The sequence below is a fragment of the Larimichthys crocea genome, chromosome III, assembly GCF_000972845.2.
Source record: "Larimichthys crocea isolate SSNF chromosome III, L_crocea_2.0, whole genome shotgun sequence".
Classification (NCBI taxonomy): domain Eukaryota; kingdom Metazoa; phylum Chordata; class Actinopteri; family Sciaenidae; genus Larimichthys; species Larimichthys crocea.
In genome coordinates, this window is record NC_040013.1 from 30,260,266 (window position 1) to 30,268,590 (window position 8,325).

Genomic DNA, 8,325 nt, shown 5'->3' on the forward strand with positions numbered 1-8,325 from the left:
GTCCATATGTTTACTTCTGGAGAAAAAGCTGAAAAGAATAAAAGAATGAAAAGGATGATCTGTACAAAATACACTTTTAATGTTATTCAGAAAATATCTGCAGTAAAATGTAACAGGAAAAAAGTCTCAGTCCAGCAGTGGGAGATGTTAGATGATGTCCACATCTGTGAGCTATCTCCAGATGTACCTTAGAAGCAACATCCTTTCTGTTCCCCTCTGGTCTGCAGTCTAAAAGATTCAGTCTTCCATCTATAGTCTCCAGCAGTTTTCTGTTTAACACTTGGGAGTTGATGTTATTCTCCAGTACATTAAATCCCGCAGTCGTTGCACATTGTCACTGTTCGTCCACTCACTGTTAGCCTGCAGCCCGTTCACCCGTCACACCAGCTGTGCACCAAGCTCTGAATCAGTGGCCCGTCTCTGATTATCATACCAACTAGTGACTACTAATCTCTCGTCACTCTTTAGATGTGTCTCTCCCTCACTACATTGCTCTGTGCTGCTCTCTCTCTCTCTCTCTCTCTCTCTCTCTCTCTCTCTCTCTCTGTCTCTCTCTCCTCAAACACCACGCCACTCCCTCTCTCCCATCCCTACCCTTCATATAACATGGATCAGCCCTGAGCCCTTCAACCCTTTAACTACCAGATTCTTACATAACAGACACGACGCGCACTAACACCACTCAAACATGCATCAGACTTCTACATGCACATCACATATACATCACCTCCCATTTGTATTGATTCCTGACAGTCATCAGCCCATTACAGCAGTCATTGTCTGTGAAACCTCCTGCATGCATGTGAGCACTCATGCATGTTGCATCAAAGACGACGCGCATAGACTATTTAAGATCATTCACGGAGCCAGAAAACTAATTGATGTTTCCACTCACAAATTTACTCAGCTGATTTACCACAGCTCTGATTCTCACATCCAAAACACACACACACACACACACACACACACACACACACACTCTTTCATATGACTTCCCTTTAGCTATAGATACTGGTCATTCATGTGTAGACAGGCCAGCTTTAATATATTTTTGTTCCCTCTACAGAAGCAAAGTAGTTTGTTCACTCTATGTGCTGTATTGTTTAATGGCAATTCTGTAATATCATGACTGTGCAATGTCCTAATTTCAAATATCTACACCACCAATGGAAAATGACTCATCTGTGAGGACTTAATAGAATGTACACACTCATAAAGACATGGGGAAACACAAAGCTCACAAAGATCTGTAAAACTATCGACTTAGCATGACTGAGACAAATTGACATTAGTTGGTTTAATGATACATAATGTGCCTCTCAGAAAATGTGCATATTCTCCACAATAAAAAGACATATAATTAAAAAGAGAGATAAGATAAATCCATGCTCTGAATGCCCTGAATGGTATGCTTATGACTCCACATAGCACAGCATAGGTCAGAAGCTATCTGCTGGTCATTGCATTTTATGGTGTTGAACATGTTGGCAAAAGGAGATTAAGGGAATAGAGGGTGAAGAATGCAGGGCTTAGATGTCAACTAAGCCCCTACAGCAAAGGGATAGCCTTAATCTGCACACTGTGCATGCATGTGGGTCAGTGTTTGATCTGGCTGGAATAAGAACTTATGATAATCTGCATGTATGCGTGTGTCATGGCGGAGCGTGTGCATGTATGCACATGTCTACCCATCTCTGTGTACTTGTGTATATGTATGTGTGCAAAATATATATCACACAGCACAAACAAGCAGATGTTAACTTGCATTAGTGTTGTAGGGTTCTGGTGTCCTTAATGACCTAATCACAGTTGTGTTTACATGACAGCAGTAAGTGGAAATATACAAAAGAACATCCAATGATACATTTGTTTTATAATTCCCCATTATATTGTAAATACCTGAAAATCTATACTTAAAACAAAAAACACTGCATGGTATAAAGCAGAAATGCACATTTTAATGAGGGAAGTAGCCTATGACACCATTTAATAACATAAATAAGGTCAAACAGACACAATTATGTTTGATTTACACTGCAGGGCAGCTTGTCAGTTTAATACAGTCTCTGCAACAGTCTTGAGTTAGAGAGAGATTAGAGAAAGATGAAAGAGGCAAGTCTTCCTCCTCATCCAGCTCTTCTGCACTGCACAAACTCAGATGTAAGCAGGTAGCAGTAGAAAAACACCTTGAATTGAAATAAAATGCATTTTAGCAAAAAAGTACATTAGAGAACAGATTATTTAGAAAGGATTCAGTATATGTTATTAGGCCTTATTATGAATTCATGTAAGTTTCAGGAACTTCTCAGTTCCTCTTTTCAGCCCCTTACAAGATCTGAAATATACCGGGTCCCTTGGAATTATTTGACATAATTTGTGTTTTCTTCTTATATTTCTATAGTCTGAATTATATGAAAGAACACCACAAAAGACATGTATTAGAAAGATATTAGACGTGTTAAAAACCATCTTCAACACAGAATAACCATGATGAGTGCTTGGACTGGTAAATGCAAAGATTTACAGATTCGTTGAATTTTAAAATGTAATTATTATTTGTTGAGGTATTTTGTAAAATCAATAAATCAATACTTCAATACTAGAGTGCCAACGACCTGTAGCTCCCGCTCTGTTTCACTTATGCGATCTGGCCCAATGACCTTGTCTTAATGGAAAAACACATCATCCGTGGTGTGGAATTCATAGAGCGGGACCTGGACATTGGAGGTCAGTATTTAAAATGTCAATGAGTGAATTACTACTGAACCAGCTGGTCACACTGGTGTTTAGGTCCTGTGCTTGAACCCCTTGTTGAAGGATATAACTGCCTTTTCACTCCCAGTGGAAAGAGAGTAATTATTATTGAGTGATTCTGGCCATGTGACCAGGTCAGTGTCCTCAGGCACATGAGTCAGTTGGACATCAATAGTCATCAACAGTTCACTACATACTGGCGAACTTTGAGGTATTCTGCATCAACATCAAAAGATAAACCCCAGGAGGAAGACTGTCAGGGGTCTGTTTCCTTCTTTGGTGGCTTTTTAGCAATGCTGACTGTCTCACATTTTTATCCTGCTTAAGACACGAGTACTTTCAAAGACCTTGATCATCTGAGAGCTTTGAAAAAGAAGACTGTGGGGGGTTCTTTCCACTCAAGTTAGTCCAACATTTCAAGGGAAGATAGCTTTTTATCTCCATAACTCCTCACACACTAATTACCCACCAGATTTTAATTATCTGTTTTTGAGATACTGTTTACCACAAATACATGCAAATGCTCTTATGATGACATTTATCTTTAACAGACTTTCTGCACAGGGGAAGTATACCTCTTGTAGAGTAAATAAACTGGTTTAACTTTGGAGGACTGTGTAGCATCTGCATTTTAATGCAAAAAACATGGATTTTTTTTACCACTTTTTATATAAACACACACAAATATGTTGACAAAGATGCAAATTTTGACTTATGCATTTGTTTCTTCAGTCTTATTAGCGTCAGTGGTTGTGCTAATCATCATTGGGTTCAGATATTACATTAAAAGGAATGAAAGAACTGAATAAAGTAAACTAAAAGGTTTTGCAGTTAGTGGGCATTTTTTCTACGGGTTGGATTGCTGGAAATAGTAGTTACCAGTGGTAAAAGTAGAGCGACATCTTTGTACCAGCTCCTCTGGTTTCAGGAACAGATGTTACATGGTGGATCAGAGAAATGGGAGTCAGGCAGGAAATGATGGATATGGTATAGAGTTCCTATGTAATGCATGTCCTTAAGCCTCTTCACTGTCTGCCTACTGGGAATCTAGGTTATAGATCAAACCATGTGGAAAGAAAACGTCATAACATGCTGTTCAATAAGTGGAATGAGTTTCAGTCAATAACAAACCACCACAGTAGGATTATGCCTGACAGTCTTTACTGTATATCTCTCTAACTCCCCCGTTCTTTGCTTCTGTCTCTGAAATTAAAGCAGTGCAATTAATATGATGTGTTTTTTTATTATGATTAGTGACAGATATCAGAGATAAATACATACATACAACACAAAAAAGAAACACAGAATATGTGAGGAGAATCAGTGACAGGGAAAACACAATAAAGGGAACAGGGGTGTGATAATATACAATATCCTAAAACTGTAAATATCATAAAAGCTGAAATGCCTAAGCCTGTCTTTTCATACTCATGCCAAACTCTTAGAAACTTTTAATACACTTTGTTGAAATGCTTTTAATGGCAGCTCAGGTCTGTAAAAGTGCCCCTGTTCCTCTTTTTGCAGACGTCTACATGATTTTTTTCTGGACACGACTGCATGACGTATGATTAACGGAGGTACATTTATAATTTATATCTATGACAGGTGAAATGGATATGAGTCCTGTGTTAAGAGGCACAGGTCATCAAAATGTAAAATTTTAAAAGGAGACGGTAACACGTTTATGCAATTTTTGATACACTCTGATACACTCTTTGATACAATCCAGTGGAGACTAGTTGTAGAACTGGTATATATACTGAGGAGTAATCAGGGAAAGGACGATGTGATCAATCAAAACTGGCTGGAGGGAGTGGCTGGGAGTTAGAACATGAATCAATAATAAAGCAGAATGAAAGGATGCATGCATGAATGAATGAATGAATAAATGAATGACAAAATCATGACATCATGTGTATGCTTTGCCTTCACAAAACTGGATGTCAGTTTCATTCGTAAAGGTCTGCAGACAGTGCCGTGCAGTCATTCCACAGGAAAAATAATATAGTTTTCACTCACTGATGGTGCTGACAATGAGAAAAAAGAACACTGCTGTGCTACAGTATTAAGCATTACTGACAAGGAGAGGAGGATTATTTGCCAATTTCAACAGGTGCCATGTTCTCTGTTCAATATCAGAAAGCACCACAGCACCAGAAAAAGGCTGTACACTACTAACAAGTGACCCGAGAAGACCCATGAAGCAATGTGTGTTATTAAAGTAGTCTGTATGTAGTAAGGGGCACAATAAACCGGTTGTACATAATGACACACTAAAACTTTGAATGCGTGTGCATTGAAATCTCTGATTTAGTGCTTATCTGAAATCTTTTCAGAGCAAAAAAAATTTTCTAACTTCATGCACGTTTGTAATCTTTGTGCTTAAAAGATTAGTGACTCATTTGCAAGAGTATTTCTGATTGGGTCATAAAATGAGTCAACTGTGTGTCTGTGTGTCCTCAAAACATGTTTAATCTTTTGTTTCTCAAAAAGGATTTGTTGAATGACGAGACAAGAATGAAGAAAAAAGAACTGAATCTCTCTTTGAGTCACATTTAAACACCAACACTTCTGCTCATGGTTAATATCACAGAACAGACATAAGAGAAAGTCTCTCTCTGTCATCTTGCTGTCATTTCAGATTTCTTCTGTGGTGTCTGTAGAATAAAAGTGGTGTGACACGAAGAGAAAGAAACCAACTGTGCTTTTAATCTAAACCAAGCCAGCCGGCATGAAATGACATGCTCTCTTTGGCTTTCACAAAAACGAACTGTACTCTTTCATCATTTATTAAGAGATATATGATTTAAAAAAATAAATAAATCACTTTCATGACTCAGACGTCACACTGTTGTAGAGTCTGATGTTCTTTTTTCTTCTTCCTTTTTTTATGAGTGATCCTGTTTTGTTCCAGCTGATTACTGAATCATTGACAGGGTTCACATTAACTAATTCATTTCTCATGCACTGTCGTGGTGCACAGAGTTCTATCTTCTATGTTTCTCCATGGCCTATAGCCAAAGTCATTATAGGCAATACATTGCTGCCTTGTTTTGATGGTGCAATTTGGGAAACTTGAAAGTGAGAGACAGAACAGGTAATGAATTAGTCTTCCATTTGAGCACTTACTTTTTCTAAAATTCTGCTGTGAAGGTCGGTAAAATCAGTAGAAAAGATAAACTGACACAAATCCCTATTTGGCAGGACTAAATGATGTCCTCCCCTGTCCATATTCAGTATGTTCTGTTTGGGTATTAAACATGGATAATCTAAACATAACATCACCTTGCTCCTAAAAGCTTGTGTGAGCAAAGATTGAAAAAAAAAGACTTGAGGACAAAGACAAAGGTCAAATAGCTTCATGTTATTTCCATCAATCTCCTAGTTTTAAGCCTGAGGCTCTCTGAGTTGGCTGAATGCTTAGTTAGCTTAATGTGTCTAATAAAATGTGCAAAATGTGTTTCCATTTTCTGTTTCGGTCCAGTTCTCCCAGTACAAAGTCTTGTCATGTGTGCATACACACACATACACACAATGATAATGCTCACAAAGTCACTGCCATTGATTTTTGATTTATTGATAACTGAAAACCTGAACACAAACCATCATTATGGCTTAATGCATTAGATGTAATTGAGAAATGGGGAAATTTTGGGGTGTGTCAAAGGACGAGTCAATTCTTTACATTTGCTATTAGCCGTAACTAGAACAGGATGAGGTTATAGTTTTTCTGGTGTATGTAATATAATTTATGGTATTCAAATCAATATTAATCTTCTGAGTTAGAAATGGATTAGGGTTATGGTACAGGTTAGGTAACTGCTCTAATAACAGTATTAATAAAAAGGGAATGTCCAGTATGATTAGATAAAACCAAATTATAACCCGTTGGTTATCACTCTGGATTTTTATCACAAATGAATTCAAGTGAATCTTACCTTTAACCTTAAACTGTGATGAAATATGGATGACCTCAATATAATTTAATGCTTTTACCTAAATGAAACTGTTCTGGTGTGAATGCTCTGGAGTTAATGTTAATGATAATGCCTCAGGCATAAAACAATAGAAAAATGTGCCATGCTGGTAATATTGGGTTCACGATGGGAGAGAGATGGAAGCACATTTGTTTGTGGGTTTGTGTACGTATGCATGCTCTCATGTGTGTTCAGGTAATACATGACAGGATAGAACACCGGCAGCACAATTGCATCAATTTTAATATAAAATTCTGTAAAATTAAATGCGTCATCTGATCTCTGGCAATGTGAGAATGACATGGTAATGTCGCTCAAGCTGCATAAAGGATGTAGGTTATCAGTAAGCTATTAGCAGCTTACGTCACATAGCATGATGTGGTTCCATTACAGTAATATGATGGAGCCGTGTGCTGAATTTAAACAAGACAATGTCCTTCTTTATGCCAAAACCATAACCGAACAGTGATTAGAGGAGGGACAAGGTGTGGGATTGCCAAAAATGAACATGTGTTGGAAACATTTTCAGATGTAATTCACAACAAAAATGTTTAGGTGGAATGTGTCATAGTTTGACGTATAGATGGTTATAATGCAGCTGACAACAATGTACCCTATTCTTAAAGCACACAATAGAAAAACGTATTCTTGTGATTGAAAAGACGTCCAGAAAGGCATTAAAAATACAATAAGAGTTTAAATACAAGAATTCAATGTTTCTTTTTAGTCTACAGACAATTTCTCTGTATTTAACGTTGTGTACCAGCAGGTTTGTGTATCGTGGTTTGAAATGTTTCTGTGGCACAAAGACTTTTTTTTTTTTTTTTTTTTTTTTACAGGTTTTTGTTGTTTGTTTCCAACAATTCCTCAAACCATAATGACAAAACAGGTAGGTTGCCTCTAAAATGACTCGTGTGTGTGAAGTTTTCAACTGAAATTATTTAAATAAGGTGAATAACAGTCACTTGCTTCACTTGTTTTCATGTATTCGACTCTCAAGTCTCAAGTTTGTCAGCTGTGCAATAAACAGGCTTCAGTTTTGCTGTAAATTATAAGATAATTATAAGATATGCAGATTTATTTTTCTGTTATTATTCTTTCATAATCATAGTTTGATTGCAGCAGAATCATTCCCTTGTCTACTTTATGACTGTTGCTGACCATTTGACCTCTATACAGTTGTAAAATTCCCATTTGTTTTAGTTTTTTCCTTTTTAAGATCTTAGTGTTAGAACAGATGTTTGAGATGCTATATTAATTTCCATTTTTTATTTCTTTATGTCTAAAACAACCCTCACTTAGCACAGAAAAAAACATGCTGTCTCTCCTGTCTAAAACCTTTCCCATGACTGTTTTGTGAAACTAGTAAATTTACTGTGTAAATGCCCATTCCTTAAATAAATTGTAGAGAGCACTCGCATTCATGACAAACCATGACAAGTTTGGTTAGCACATTATTTAATTAGCAGACTATTTGGTTAGCATGTATTGCTAACGTGTGACAGTAGTACAAATACAGTGAATATTTCTTGCATATTAATTACAAAAAATTGTGGCTTATTTTTTTCAAATCAAGTTCAATGTTAATTAACTC